Source organism: Hippichthys cyanospilos, chromosome 13 (genome assembly GCF_059441005.1).
Source record: "Hippichthys cyanospilos isolate Australia breed blue-spotted pipefish chromosome 13, RoL_Hcya_1.0, whole genome shotgun sequence".
NCBI classification, from domain to species: Eukaryota; Metazoa; Chordata; class Actinopteri; order Syngnathiformes; family Syngnathidae; genus Hippichthys; species Hippichthys cyanospilos.
Window position 1 is genome coordinate 7290648 of NC_142381.1, and position 16815 is coordinate 7307462.

General features: G+C 39.6%; 1 protein-coding gene and 1 long non-coding RNA gene across 3 annotated transcripts in view; one reads left to right on the forward strand and one right to left on the reverse strand.

The window, feature by feature from the left end:
* Positions 1-16815, reverse strand: part of LOC148413670 (leucine-rich repeat and immunoglobulin-like domain-containing nogo receptor-interacting protein 2) — a 169985-nt gene that overhangs the window by 79678 nt on the left and 73492 nt on the right. For both annotated transcript variants that reach the window (XM_088431477.1, XM_088431478.1), the window contains exon 4: positions 12706-12788. The gene's annotated coding sequence lies outside the window, so the exon portion shown is untranslated. The remainder of the gene's footprint in view (positions 1-12705; positions 12789-16815) is intronic.
* Positions 2512-9169, forward strand: LOC148413671 (uncharacterized). The gene is made up of 3 exons (XR_015867656.1): positions 2512-2795; positions 8494-8642; positions 8778-9169. It is a non-coding gene; the product is annotated as an uncharacterized LOC148413671 (long non-coding RNA).

A 16815-nucleotide genomic window follows, 5' to 3' on the forward strand; every position in this document is an offset into this window, starting at 1 on the left:
GCGGCTTATAGTCCAGTGTGGCTTATCTGTGACCAAAAAAAAAAAAAAATTGCTCAATTTTTGATGTTTTGGGATGTCTTTCAGCCTTGCCTTAATTGCAACAATGCCTGTGTGAAATGTCGTGTAGAAAATGGTGGTGTACACATAGTTCAGATAGAGCTTAGAAGCAAATATATTTGATGAAGCTATTTTTGAAGTCAACCTACAGTATCTGTTTTTTTTTCCCCCAGCCCTACTCTAAACTGAAGGGACGATAGAAAATGATAGGTGCATCCTCATTTAAAAAGTCAGGACTATTTATAATCACTTGAGCATTGATAACTGATAAATGATGAAACAAAATCCTGAATGTTAACATTTAACATCTACTACTTAATTTCTATAACTGGATTTAGAGGTATGCACTTTAAACTAAATCACATAAATAAGAATTTGGGCGGCACAATGGGGACGGATTAGCTAGTCTGCCTCACAGTGCAGAGGTTGCATCTTCAATTCTGGCTTGGGCCTTCTTGTGTGGAGTTTGCATTTTCTTCCGTGCCTGCGTGGTTTTTATACAGGCACTCCGGTTTCCTTGCGCATTCCAAAAATGTGTACGTACTCTAAATCATCCTTAAGTGTACTTGTCAGTGTGAACGGTTATGTGTTTTTGTGTGGCTTGCAATTGGCTGACAACCAGTTCAGTGCTGCACCAAGACAGTTGGAATAGACTCCAGCGCAGCCATGACTCAGATAAAGATAAGCCGTTAAGATAATGGATGAATGGACGAAAATAACAACGTATTACAAATTTTGTCAAGGACCTCCCAGCAACACCATTTTGAGAACCAATGCGATAAGCTAATAAGTCACATCTTCCCAATCCCTAGAGTAACCATACATAAATCCAGATGTGTGTTTGTAAGTCAAACACGGGTAAACCCACTGTGTCATAAACACGTTTGAGCCACTAATTGCATCACTGCCGTCGACGCGTTCGTCCAATTTTGATCTGAACACAGTGTGAGCAACTTAAGCGCCCCGGCAGGAGAAGCCTGCGCAAGCTTTGTGCATCCAATAAAAAGGAAAGGAAAGGAGAACACACTTCCAGCGCCTCCCTGGAGGTGCAGAGAACTTTTAATGAAATTAAAGCGAGACAAGGCAGGACAAGTTGAAAGAAAAGGGCAACCGCTGCAATGCATCCTTCTGAGGAAGGGCTTAAGCTCCCTCCTTTAAGGCGGCCATGGCAAAAGAAACACCGTTTTGTCGAGAGTGACAGCACGATTGAAGCTGTGCGACTGGTGAAAACATGTTTTCGAAGGGGGAGGGAGGTGCTTTTTATGTTTGTTTGTTTTTTTAAGATTAAAAAAAAAACTTCCAGAGTTGGAGGGCACCATGCAGACGCCACACAGACACAACACGTCCTTCCCTCAAGGCGAGACGAAGATGTGAAAGCTGAAAACAACAGGGATGAATGCACAAGAGGACAAAAAGAATAATAATAAAAAAAGACCATAGTGAATCTTATTGTATCACATTCTGTAGTTATTGTGAATTACATTCTATGACATAGTTATTGATTGTTATTATACAAACATGCAATCTCTAGAAATAATGATATTAACACACGATACTAAAACATTGGCACCTAAAACATTAAAGGTAAGGTATCATGCAGCATTGGCATTTGATGTTTTCATTCTAATGGACAACTTAGGTCGTTCTAGGCATTTAAAAGGTGTGTGACTAATGTGACTTGTTTAGCAATTAGAGTCAATTTTATTTCACCTGAAGCAAATTGGCTATATAGACTATATTTCTTTATCATTAGAATTAATCATAGGGTTTTAACATCAAAATTAGAGTAAATCTTTTCATATCACCTCGTAACTGTGATTTGACTGTACCACATACATTCTTTCTAGAATTATTGCTATTGTATTGCATCACAGCCTTACTGATGTAAAACATTGAGTGACTCCACATCATTGCAGTGCTACTGGTGTAAATCATATTACGCGTCCTATAGTTGTTGGAAAAAATTCAAATTGTTACTAAAATGAACTACAGTTCATCACATTGTTTTGAAGTTAATTATATTGCATCATAATTGAAAGAAATTGAATTGCATCATGTATGATTGTGATTAAAGTTAATTGTAATGTTAGTCAATGCAGTGAAGTCAATCTTTTTGTATCGTATAGTTATTAGAGTAAATTGTGCCATATCGGAATTGGAAGAAATCACACTTTGTCACGTAGTCGTTGCAGTAAATTGCATCATATTCCATTGTACTGGACTAAAATGTGTCATCTTGTTATTGGAAGTTTGCAATTGGCAGAAAAATGTTATTAACTATTTCTAATCAAATGTGCACAAAGTAACTGGGGTAACCACATGTTCTTGCTCCCTCACCCCACCCCAATTCCCTTACTGATTTTATTAGCATGGCAGCAAGGATGTGACTTTATTAGCAGAGCTAGCAAGGATGTGACTTTATTAGCAGAGCTGACATGGGATGAAAGAGATGAGCACGACAATGGCTGCCAATGAAAGTCTGCGCGAGCCAGCGGCCGCTTGATTTCCTGTTTTTATTCATCCCGAGTCGGCGCTCGAGTCTTTTCAAAAGCGTCTTTCATGCTGGAGTTTGCCGGTGGGGTCACACTCAGCAGGTAATAATTCCTGCGCGCTAGTAGCTAATAATTCGCAATCTGCCCGGCACAGCTGCACGGGAAGTCAGGGAAAAGGAGGTCTCCTACTTCCAGACACGTCTCATTACGGCGTGTTTGTGAAAACACTTGTGACGGGAAGTGCTGGTATGTATTTGCTTATTAACGACGACGCACTATAAATAAGCTTAGCAGTCACTCAGTAATGTTTTCAATCACAAATGCCAGTCAAGCCGCACTGTCGTGCATTCCTCCAATTAAACATTAAAGCAATTAAAGTCTATCTGCGACGCGTTGGGCCGAGGACTGCAAATTTAATCAAGCGGTGTGACACAACATACTCAACCAGGAATGCAAATAGACACATCTTTGTAGAGTGGTTGCCCAACTTTCATTGCATTTTTAGGGAGCTGTTTGTCGGCAAACCTTCGAGAAAGCCAAGATTTTGTTCTTGTTCATTGGGTTAATGACACAACATCTTTGTAGTTGAAGTCTGCTTTAATCAGATACTAAGTAATGCTTTGGCTAGCTACTGGTATGTATGCAAGACCAATTAGTGGACTCACAAAAAAAAGCACAGACTGTTGATTCAGGAAAAAAAACTCTTGAGTTAGAAGATTCAACATTTACATGGATGATTCATACATCGGTGCATGGAAACGAGTTACTAGGCTCCGTGATTACCATGAACAGAGACAAAGGTTGGCTCTTTGCCTCAATTCTTTGATCTGTACAGCAAATTCTTGAATGCTAGTGGTTCGGCTTATATCACATCATAATTGGAGTTATTATAACGCATCAAAAACTGAGTGCATCATTTTTTATGGAAACATAAATGAGGAGATCGCATAGCCTTTCGTTGTTGTCAGTTTGAATGCATTTGTATTGTAATTAGAGGCAAATATGAAAAAATCCCGCACCATCTGATCAGCCAATTCTTTATCTGACTACATGTAACTACAAAAATGTCAAAAGCAAGAGCTGAGCAGAGCCTCGCTGTTGTTGGATGCCCTCTCTTGGCACATAAGCGTCCGTGGCCATTAACCATCATATACTGTAAATACAATGTATAACCCTACATGCATGACAATATAAAGTCTCTTTTGCTTTGTCCCAATAATTTTGTCCTAAGAGTGCTTGTTTACACGTTTGTGTTTATTCTGCTGTCCTGTTTGAAAAGATGCATGAATAAATTATCACATTAATTACAACGATGGCCCCGATAACGACATTCATTTACTCGGAAACCAGATAACAAGTGAGCTACGTCGTCGTCGTGTGCTTTTTTTGAGCGGGGGAGGCAGCGGGGTGGCAAAGTCACTGCAGTCAATTACGCCGCGTTACACTGTGACCTTATCCAAAGTGACAAACAGCCAATTTCTTTTTTTCATGCTGCTCTGTATGCATGCATCACCTTTTCTTATTTAGCGACTAGCCTCTAAATGCCACATTTGTCGCCGGCCATCCCAAAGGAGTCGTTGGCTCAGTCATTTATTGCAGCTAAAATGTGATATGGATCAAGCCAGGACATCACAGCCTTTGATTCATTGCTGGATAGTTGAAAATATCAGTGTGAAAACTTACAATGTAAATGTTTTAGTACATTTGTGTAGTCTGAGACAGTGTTTTTATTGACTGGAGTGAAGTCTGTGAAATAAATCACCGAGTCCCTGTTTTTTTTTCCAGTTGGTCCAGTAACGCCCACCAATCTCACAAATTCAACTGTTTCCAATCATTCTATACAACTGTCAGAAAATAAAATCCTCTTAATCTGCTGCCAATAACTGCCAATAACGCTCCCAAATCAACAGACTCAATTGAATCTCCATGTGTCACCACTTTGTTCCTCAAGTCAGTCTACCGACACAACTACAACATTCGAGTCCACTTTGTGTCCGGTGAGTCGGTTGATTTCAAGTCACCCAGTTCATTGGAATCATTTTGGTCTGGTGTTTCAATGAGTTGGCCAAATCTTAAACTGATTCACCTAACTAATATGCAACCACTCTGTGGAATTGGCCAGTGAACCTGGTACTGGTTCTTGTCAACTGAGTAACAGCAGACTCATACGATTGGAGTTGCGATTCAGTGCAAAATTTCATACCATTAACTCGGGTGATTCATGATTGAGCCAGCTTTGGAGGGCATGACTTGCTTTCCAATCACCTGCATCGAAATCTAAAAATAGCCTGGCTATGCTCCCGGTTGATTTTATTGAGACGGTGACCGCTAGCTGACTCTCGTACCTTCATACCTTACGACCCATGAATACAACAGTCCAAAAGGTCAGCCTCACCTTCACTCACACAGTACAATAGAGACTCTCCACCCACTGGGCCCATCTCTTAGAACTCCCAAATGAACACATATAATTAAGTCTCATGGGGTGACCGCCTCGTATATCCCCCACGTGAATGCGTGGTATTAGTATTAACCTGTAAGATTTCGGGGCATAAAAAATATGGATTGTTCCTGCTGCTTAAAAAAAAATAAATCATAAACACAATACATGAATAGGTTGATGATATTAGGCATGAGAGATCTAGAAGGCTTTCAAACGGTTCATGGGTTTTACTTTTAGCTTTTATGCTTTGTAGCTTTTTGAACACTTTGATTTTGACTTGGAAACCAAATGGGATTTGTACCTGGAACCACATATGATTTGGACATGGAGTCAAAAATAACTTAGACCTGGAAATACATCCTGATTTGAACTTTGGTCTCGTCTGTTTGATGTGTGGGCTAAGCAGTCGACCACCATAAAGCACATCATATAATATCCTGATCCTAAATCACAAAGAATTTGTACCTGAAACGACAAAGGATTTCTACCAGATTCACATTAGAACTGAAACGGAAACTGAAATTGTTATATCTGGACCTGGATCCAGATACTATTCTGTTATGCCACTACATGTAATTTCCTTTTCCCACATTAGGATCAGAAATATCATTCCATATGGAACTGGATCCATATTTAGATATGGTTCTTGATGTAATTCATACTAGGAACCACATACAATTTGAAACAATAAGGACAACTGGACCAGGAATTAAATTCCATGATGACCAGGAACCACAAAGCATTTGACCCTGACACCATGTATGATTCTGACCAAGAGCCACATACATTTAAGTGAGGTATCAAATACAATTTAGACCAGTATTCAAATTACAGCAATAAAAAAAAAGGGGCTATTATGCCAATTTGAAATGGGAATCCAGCACATGATGATTTGTCTCCATTTTAGCAAGGCACATAAACAATTCTACCTAATCCTGTTGAAAATTCGATGAAAATGTAGCCTGTGTGTGTGTGTATGTGTGTGTGTTTCTTATGAGTGAGTGTGCGCATGTGGGAATGCGCTCGCATATACAAGACGGCGTAATTCAGTAATCCCTTTTCTTTCTAAAATCACAGTCGACTGTCAACGGTGTTACAAACTTATCCAAGCAAACATTAATAAGTTCACTTAAGGCTCTGGCCTCTTCCATTTAATTAGCAGCCACGACTCGCTAAAACCACCTGCGGGCATCTCTAATACGACGGCCGACAAGCTAGCGCGCGAGCCACCTCGAGGGACATTGACGATATTGTTAAAATTCTGCAGGTTGTTTCAGCAGCATCGGCCAGGGCCACTGGAAACACTGCAGTTAAAAAAGAAAAAAAGGTAGAGAGCAGGAGGGTATTTTTTTATGTTTTCTTGGAATGCAGCCAACTGAATATCGATGGTCCAACAATACTGCTCACTTTTACTTAGCGTCTTCTTGCTTGTTAAGTGTAGTGATGCTCCTCTTTGCCTAATTTCCTACAATTTTGCTGTACAGCTTCTCAGACTTTTTTTTTCCTGTTTTTTTTTTTTTCTATTTCACTTACGATTGCACCACAGTGATATCATAGCTGCAACCTGCTTAACACAAGTGATTTCAACACTACAGGCTCTCCCCCTTAAAGGGACAATGTGTAAGATTTAGACCATTTTTCATTACGGGCAGCCGGAAGTGCTGCATTTACCATTGTCCGTAGCTATAACAGACATGGCAGCCTCCAAAGGAGTGCCACCCCCCATGAAATATAATTTAATGACAACTTGACTGACAATTATGTTTAAAACGTACTGTCGGTCGTTAAGAAGCGCAAGTTTTTTAAATTTATAATTATTTAATATATTCTTTTCAATGAAAAATGGTATCTGAGATTTTACTTCCAGACAGATTGTCTTCTCCAAGTAGACCAAATCAAAGAAGCTGAGGAGTGTGATACCCCTGTGGTGAGGGCATACATGTCGGTATGCCCCCTTTCTGATAAAGGTCGACTACCACCCAGGTCTGCCAATCCAGATAGACTCTCCCCATACAGTATCGTAAAATGTTTTTATCAGAAGAGCCCCACAACACCCCGACCCTTATAACCTCCGAATGGATTTCATCCAACATTATGGCCCTTAAGGAGCTTTTGATTCAGCTCCGTGACCTCAACTTCAAAGATAGGAAAGCCGAGACCACTAATTCTGCTTCTTGGTGAAAAGGCATATTGTTGGAATTCAGATCTTTTGAAGTACAGTATTTTGGCCACTGCCTCAAATTCCTGAGTCAATGTTAGCTTTACCCCATTTGCACTATAGACATTGCTAGTGGTACAGTTCTTCCAACCAGCTGATCCAGATCTTACTGCACCTGACACCTTTCGGTGAGCCTTGGGGGCAGACTTTTTTTTTTTTTAAACGCACTCAATTATTTTGCTATAATTTGGTTTATTTATATTGGTATATTTATTTATAGAGTCTATTGTCTCTTGTCATCTTATAATAGGGATTAAAGCAAGCATTTGACTGTACTACTACTAATATTTGTACCGACATGCTTTTTGCTAAGGAAAGAGACCCTAAAAGTGATGCGAGTGCACTTTGTGTACAGAGCATTTGGGTTGCACGCTCCATATGCATTAACAAGACCCAACAGGAATATATGTAAGCAAAAAGTGCACCTACAGTAAATATGCCTACTGGCAGAGTTACAGCACACTATCAAAAAATGTACTCGCAGCTATTTGAAATTGCCTTAGCCTCTCATGGCGACCATATCTGTGCATAACCAGATCCTTTTATTACTATTGATCTCTGTCACTGAAGCTTTTCAACGGCGGAAAGCGTGGCATGAAATATTTATTACACAACACCTGCTGAGGTGAGTTGGTGTTTTTCATTCCTTTTTTTTTCCAAGGAGGGGTTTTAGGCATCCATTGAAAATGCCTGGTGTATAATATCCGGATGCAGTCGGATGAACACTAGAAACATAAAAGTGGTCTCAGAAGCTGATGGAGCCGTTATTGCACCCTGTTGCCCTCTATGAGGCATTGTCTGCTCAGGCTGTAGTTTTTGCTTTGTTTATATGTGAGATTTACTTTTTGATTTTTTTTGCGGTGAAGGCAATGGCAGCAGCTCCTTTCAGTCTATAGTATAAAATAGATTTTTGAAAGGCAAATAATTAATTGACCACATTCTGACAAGAGGTTTTAACCTGACGCCAGCGACAAGCCAAACGCATTGACTGTCATTTAATTCACATGATCACTCATTTTTCAGTGATTTCAATAAAAATCAACAGCTAAACCACAATCACAACATTTCCAGTCATACAGCGTTGACATGAGCTAATACACTAACGTAAACAGTGATCATTTGGTGCATGCAAGTCGAATGCAAATTGGAGCTTTAAAGTGTTTTGCATGCATGAATGCATGTATGTTATGTTTGCATGCAAAAACAATACACCAACACATGCTCATTTATGTATGCAGGGAAGTAGGTCGAGAGCAGCGCACTTATTTATTTTTTTTCCCCAGCGTTCATAGCTGGTTCAGCGCTGGGCCGCCATGTCGGCCGAGCGCGTGGTTTGCGGTCGCCAGGCAGAATGAAGGACCGCGATGCATGAAGGCGCCTCACTCGCGTAGAAGGGCATTACCAACCTTTGAATGCGAGGGGCAGACAGCAGGTAGTCAGTCTTTGTGCTTAACTGCAAGCCGCAATATCAGAGTGCATTGTGGGTATTCTAACTATCACTCCCTTTCTCCCTGTGGCTTTTCTTCCTGTTGTGTTTGTTTGTGTTGGCTGTTGTTTTTCCGCGCAGGAAAATAGCAGGCGCCTAATTAAGTCTTGGAGGGCGAGAAAGAAGCGGCTTAGCGGGGCCGTAAGCGACGAACGCAAACTGGAAGAAAACACTAAAACATCAAAGCTGAATACACAGCCCATACAATTAGGTACACTAATTCAGTGTCTCCAAGTCTTTTATGAGCTAGGGCACATGTGCATTAAGCTGGCGTCTCACAAAAAGGCGAATGCTTGTGAATGTGTGAATACTGGATTTTCATCAAGGTTCATTTAAATGTCACAAAAGGCCGGATATATTTGGACAGGATAAGATATTTGCAAACAGTTTTTCTTGTTGCCAAGAAATTTTGAACTTGTTCAAAATGTAATGGTGTGGATGCTTGTCAAACGTCAACCATCATTAAAAACGTATCAAAAACAGTCCCCACTCAAGCTGAGATTTTATGTTTTTTGGATTGTTGATTGCATTGCTTTTGTTTGGCTGAGACCGAAGATGGACATCCGTCAGGGGTAATCTAGGCCACTGGGGATGACAGAGCCGTTGCACGATGCAAGATTGGCGTACAAGATGACGATGCTTGCCATCACAGAGGTTTGCTCAGCAAATACCAAGCTCATTTCTATCACTCTTGACAGCAAAAAAAAAAAAAAAAAGACTCCATGAAAATATGCACACAGTATATAGATGAAAGAGTATACAAGAGTTAATGAGAATGAAGTCCAAAACAACAGAACTGCCAAAAAGCCCTTTCAGTTACATTTCAGATTTAAAGATTAAGCTTAATTTTAATTTTTCTATTTTTTGAAAGTAACTAATTTAAAGACTTAACTTTAAAATGTTATTATTGATCAGAAGTGTGATCAACACCTGCTGAGGTGAGGAGACATGAAGATTGATTGATTGTATTGACGGGAAAAATCACGCCATGTGATATCATTTTGCAACTTTGTCGAATTTGTTTACGCATTTATGAATAGAAAATAGCATGCATAATAGCATGTATACTGTCCATTATTTTGTCATTTACTAGAGAATTTCCCAGCAGCTTCCCAGGTTTTTTTTTTCAAGTTTAATTTTAAATGTCATTTGTTACAGTTTACTGTTTTACACATTATGTTTGAGTCACGTCAAAACGTGACATTTTTACAACATCATTTTTGTCAGCCCTCCAAAACACTCACCCGAACTTCTATTTACCAAACAAAATTTGGTATTACAGGAGCTGTAACATGTTTGGAAGGAATTAATAATGAATAAATTAGCTCAAGTGGGGAGAATAATGAGAAATGCATATGTGTGTGTGTGTGCGTGTGTGTGGAGGGGGGGGTGAAATAATAACAAACATGATGACTTTTTTTTTCCATTGCTATATAAATTTTGTGCAACTGACCACTTTACCATCCACTTTACCATGAATCTTGCTGTTTATGTTGCTTGTCTGAACATTTTTTTATTGACGAAAATTACATGAAAATAGCTTTTGATGCGCATTGAAATTTGGCATTTTTTTGCACTTTTAACTTCTGTATGTGTTATATCAGTGGTTCTCAACTTTTTTTAGAGAGACGTTCCCCCTGTGAAATCAGTCCAAAGCATTTTTGACTTAAAGCATGTTATCAGTGTCTGATTTATTAAACTTTAGAACTTTTCAAACTTTATTTGTATTGGTCTACAAAACAATAATCAACATAAAGTGTCCTATCGTAGAAGAGCTCTCTTATCAAAAAGAAATAGCTTAAATACTATTAAATATCCCCCCCCCAAAAAAAAACAAAAAAAAACAGTGTCAGACCTGTTCCCAAATATAATTACAAATAAATATTTGTCCATGGAAAAATACTCAACTTAAAGTGTCCTCTTTTGGGATCATATTAGACATCTGTTCACAAAAAATAAATCATAATTTGACAGGTGATGAGAGGTGGCACAGGGAAAGTTGGGTTAAACCATTCTAGTATGGGGGAGAATCTGTTTTTTTAAATAATGAAATTATTTAAAATGATTTTTGCATATTTGTATGTTTTATTTAAAATCTTACTCTCCCAGTGAGTGTCTTGATTACTCCAAGAGACACAAATAGACAACTAACAAAATGTTTACTTGGCTGTTCAATGTCACAATTCATGGGAGGCAGACACTCTCCAAACCCAACTAAATTATTTCAAAACAATTGAAAAATCACTTTGGCATAATTTCCTCTTTAAGATTGCAATTGTCTTTTGAAAAAAGCCATTAAGTATATATTAATAAATATCACCTGGGTAACATTTACATGACTCTTGAAAGTGGAAAAAAAAAGAATTGATTCCAAAGGCTTTCTCTCAAGCATCATTATTCCTTTTTAAGATGTGAAAATTCAACGGCAGATCTAATCAGACCACATTCGACTGTTGTGTGGGCCAAGAGAAAAACAATAACTGAAAACAACAAATCTCATGTCGGCGGACACAGGAGACTGCACCTTGCAATTAAAAGTCTCGCGTGGGACCACTGAGCTGTGATTGGACGTGCCTCAACTACTGCTTTGCAAAGAACATGCTGTAGAAGTCTATTAGAGTATTAGTTCCACCAGTTTTCAGCAAATTTGTAATTTACATGACCATGAAAAATCTGATTACTAGGAGGATCTGACATGTCTACATGCACTTGCATGTAAACATGTAAGAAATATTATGTCAAGTCAATCACACCAACAATTATTAATGTTCAACATGACAATAAAACATGGCACCAACACAGTGAAAGGATCAATATCAATTTAAAAATTACCTTACCCAATAATTATTATAACATTTTTTAACATTAAGTAACACATACTCAAATCATCTCATAGGGGGTTGTCCACGAGGCATTCCAGAATTTTCACAATGCTTCCAGAAGGCACTTCTCATGATCTCGCGGAACTGCTTCCATGCCTAAGTCTTGGCCGCAGTGACTGCTGAAGCTGCGTTCTGCTTGGCCAGTTGGTTTCTATTAGCTGCCTCCGGAGTCCCACAGGGCAAAAATGCCTTTTCGGACTCCTCTTCAGCTTAAAGTTTCCATTCGTCTTGGTGTCCATCAAGGGGTTGGAGGATTCCCATGACAGACACTGACCACCTTACAGCCACAGTTTAAAAGAGTTTGGATCTACCAGTTCAGACCAGAATCTTACTCCAACGTTCAAGCCAACACACTACTAGGTGATGATCTGGGTGGTGACAGTCTTGTCCCTCTCATTACAGTGTCCAAAATAGCAGTCACAAATCTGGTGACGCAACCACAATGTCCATCATTGGACTGTTGAGTGTCCTGGTGCCAAGTCACACAGAGGCACCATTATGCTTAAACATGGTGTTTGTTATGGATATTTCTCCCATTTTCTCTCATCGGTTTTTAGTAGCACCACGCCCGTGTTCACAACCACAACACATGCTTCTTTTAGCGCTTCACCGATTGCTGTATTGCATCACCATTAGCGTCATCGGGCATGGTGTTACGCATACAATAATGACAATACTCCACTTTGAGAAACTACAACAAGGTCAAATGTATCATTCTGTAAAATATGATAGCGTTGCATGTCGCAGTTGTAAAATTCTTACACGCCATATTCAAAAGTCAAGTCTGTTTACAAGAAATCCCATCATCTCATGATTTCATGGCGGAGTGCTGCGGGTCTGAAAAAGGCAGCATCAGTCATTTTGCACTGAGTGCAGTTGAGGCAAATGTATGAAAAAGGAGGGGGGGAATCTTTGGTGAGCTGAAGTTCAAGATGCAGCAAGTGAATAAAGAAGAAGCAAGCGTGTCAGTCTGACCTCACTTTAATGCCTGTGCTACTTTGTCCTTTTCTGCCTCACTTAAAAAGCTCCACAAGTCAGGCAGAAAAGGGATTATATCACCTTAAATGAAAGGGGATTTTTTTTTTTAAATAATAATGATGGACAGTGAGCATCTAGTTTCCGCTTACCACTTTGAGAAGCAATCATCCCCTCAGCCATGGCCCACTCTTTCTTGCCTTTGACTGCAGTCGACCCGATACTCAGTCTTGTTCTGCAGGAAGATGACAGAGAGAATGATGGCAAAGCTTTTGAGCTAATGACGATCGATCGTGTTTTCAAAGAAGCTCAATATTTGGGCATTTGATGGTCACGTTTTTATAGCAAATATTCCAAACTAACGGCCATTATTGCATCAATTTTCTGACAAGTCACCAAACCTTCTCACAAGGATACAGAAATTCAATTTCTTGGAATTTTAGTGCTGACAATCTTTCTAGTGTATAAGTTTGAAATTTGTTAGCAATCTGCAATATTTGTTGGACAAGTTTGTCTTTGAGGTACCGTACAACATGAAATCATTGAAGTACAGTACACCATGAAATAAGCGAAATTACCATGGTGTGACCATTTTGCCTCTTGCTGTCGAATGAAAGGGCATCACAGTTGTTCAGGGCTCCGGTAATGACCAACACAGCTCAGCTTGCAAACGTCACACGGCTAAATTCAGAAAACAGCCAACAGCAAGTTGCAAAATGGCAGCGAGCAGTGGTGTATGAATGTGCATGGGTGTGTGTGTGAATGGGTGAACGTGAGGCCTTAGCAAAAAGTGCAAAATTGTACCTTTTCAGTATTGCTGAACATTGGTATTGTTTTAAAAAAGACAATGTGCGTAGAGCAACCCATGCCTGATGGGATTCATTGTAAATCTCTTTCAATTTTTGTGGGGGGTATAATATGTCTCCTTGCGCTAAGTGGGGCTGGAACACCACCAACTTGATGGCAACATTGCTCGTTCACAAGGTGGTCATTATCTTTGGAACACTGTTTGAAAAGCCGAAGTGACGATGAAGAAGAGAGAGCCGCAATCTGTTCCCCCAGTTTGTTGGCCATAACTGCTGATGTGGCGTCTGTTACAGCCTCCAGGTGGCCCGAGCGTGTTAGAATTTTTATTTATTTATTTATTTATATATTTTTATAGAGTGGAGAGCATTGTAGAGAGGGTGCCTCATATTGATGGCAGGTGGCAACTGATAAAGTAATGGATCCTCAGGAATCAAGACCAGACTTGTGGTAGGCAAGGGAGTCATTTACTATTTTTCACAGGGTCAAGATGCAGCAGATTCTCGCTGAGGCCTAATTAAGTCACATAATATGCAATAATGCTGTGCTCCTAAAGGAATTAGGATAACTATGGAATGGTGTCCTGTGCCAAAACAACCGGCTCATCATCCATCTTTTATGGGCTACATATTTTGAAAAAGCGACGTTTTTATGTCTTGTAAAACCAAATAGTTTGGTCTCTGGAGTGCCTGCTCACCCACAAGTGTGAAATTAAACAACTAAATCTTATGAAGCTACCTAGTTCGGAATATATGTCTGTATGCAATTTCGCCAAGTTGACACATCACAATAAGTTATATTTCTACCATAGTTCCACACCCATGACTGTCACCAAGACTGGACAAAGATCCACGTTTCGTTTAGTAAAGTTAGCAAAAGGAATAGTTGATCAAATTAGCAAAGGAATAAACAAAAACATTACCATGTCAAAGCCAAAATCATCTTTGCAGTGGTAGCAAAGGCTAGCTGACAGGTAGAAATTAAGGTAGGTAAATAAGTTGCACGAGGTGAAAATTCACAATTTTCAAGCAAATCAAACAAAGATGTTTGGATACAATATCATGTCAAAATAAAATATAAGCAGTTAGCATATATAAACATTAGCCAAGAGTGTTACAGTATTCTCAAATTGTGACACTAGCTCCCCTCATGTGTGGAACTACCCGTTGTTCACGTGACTGGACTGTGACTTGCTCGGCTCTCTTGAGATGTCATATAGTTAAGTTTTCAGATGATGGAGCAGTAGGGGACACATCATAAACGAGAATGAATCTGATTACGGAGAAGAGGTAGAGATCTGGTCTGATGGATCAGAATGATGCCTCCCTATTTCCTTGAACATGTGGATTAACAGTGGCAGTGGTCCCCAGGTACCGGTTCCTTGGGGTGCACCTTTCCAAGAACATTACCATGAGCCAATTCCTGTATGCTGAAAAAGGCTCACCAAATTTGTCTACTTCAGGAACCAGAAACACCAAATATGAGTGATTGAAACAGGAATGACAAATCCATTTTAAACGTTCCGTAATACTTGATCTTTTGTGTAGGTAGACAGAAAGATGTAAGGGATGTTTTATTCAGACATATGGGGTTTAAATTGTGTAAAGAATGGCATAATATGTATCCTTTAAAACTGACTGCTTCCAGTTATATGTAATGACTGCAATCAAACAAGGTGTATGCAGAAACATAAAGAGGTTATTTTTCAATTTGGATTGTCAAATGGCCTTCCGCTCACCATGAATATCCAGGGCGGGCAAAAAGGGGGATTATAGATCCAGCTAAATGGCTCCTTCAAATGCATCCCATCAATATTCTGTGGTCATTGTAAGGAGTCGGCTCCAGGCTTTAACGAGGGGATCCGGCAGATAAATGAGCAAAAAAAGAAACTGGACCGCCATCGCCCTTGAACCCTTAACGGTGTGCTAATAGCGTCCTGTGTCAAGAGTAATTTTAATAAGAGAGTCCCGACTCAGACATGCAGCGTCCTCTGTCTTTGGACCAGGAAGCAGATAGCTGCCTCGCTCTTATCATCACATTATAAAGTCGGGCACGCCTTTTTGCATAATCGCCAAAGAGCCTGTGTTTTATCCTGCATTCTGAATGAAGGAAGTCATTATAAGACACGGAGAGGGGGGGGAGTATCAGGCATGTGGAGAGGCCTTTGTGCACTGCGGAGGACGCTTTTTTTTTTTGACAAGAGGCTCTGAAGCACAGGTGTCAAACTCAAGCCCAGAGGTCAAATCTAGTGTGGTACATAATTTAATGTGGCCTGTGACAGCTTTTAATGTGTGACATCAGGTTTTAGGTAAGCTACCAAAATTTGACAACATTGAGAAATTAAAAACATATTTCTATCCATCCTCCCTTCACCATGTGAAGAATTCAACTAAAAGACAGAAAAACTATGCTGCAAGAACCGATCAGGCAGGCAGTCCAAACAAAACCAACCCAAACGCAAATCACCCGACAAGAGACAATTCAATCAAGTGAAGTGAAGACGACCACGAGATCAAATCAGGGTGGAGACGTGACAAGACAAGACAATGACAGAAAGAATTGCCTAGAAGACCAAACATCTGATCAGGAAATTAGAAGACCAGACAAGAAGACTTGACTAGACCAGACCAGGAAACTTATTTAGTTACGTCTTAACAGCGCTCGGAGAGCAACTTAGGCTGACACATTCAGAGAAGACAAGCCTATACAAAGTTACCAGACCAAAAACGCGATTCCCAGACCAGAATTGGGCAAGACACAATCAGACAACCAGGCATGTTAATATTATGGTTGACTTTTAAACATGAATACAAAAGCAATCCGTATTTTTGCACGTCTTCACATATAAATCTAAATTGCGTGTACGCATGCTTGATAAAATAAGTCTACATTTGAGTTGAGAAGACCGGACTAGACTAAGCCACCTATGGAACAATGTTAGTGTTTAAAACAAAAGTCCTTCAAATGGTACAGCTTCCGATTTACAGTATGTCACAGCAAAAACTCAACTCCAAAATGGATTTTTATTCATTCATTTATTTACAGTCTAATGACTTTCAAACCATCTATGAATTATGATGACAACCAGTTCAACTGCCTCACTGGACGTTTTTGTCTTGTTTTGAAGATCATGAATAAATCCACATGAATACATTTTACAGTAAACAAAGTCATTAGGCCTGAGGACAGGCAAATGCCAGATCACATTAGGGGAAAATTAAAAAGGGTCTTCGGGAAGGTAATGTGTGCTATTAAATCACATTCATCACTCCTACACATCTAGTAGGTGTCACATGTCACCAATGAAGCATACCGCCTCCTATCTCTTAACCTTTTCCGTGTCTAATAAACACATTAAGCCTTCTATTATGGTCTACGCTTGCTGTTATTAAGATGATATGCTGCACTTTGCAACAGACTCAAAGATTGATTAAATTGCCGTTAATACATTCTGACGG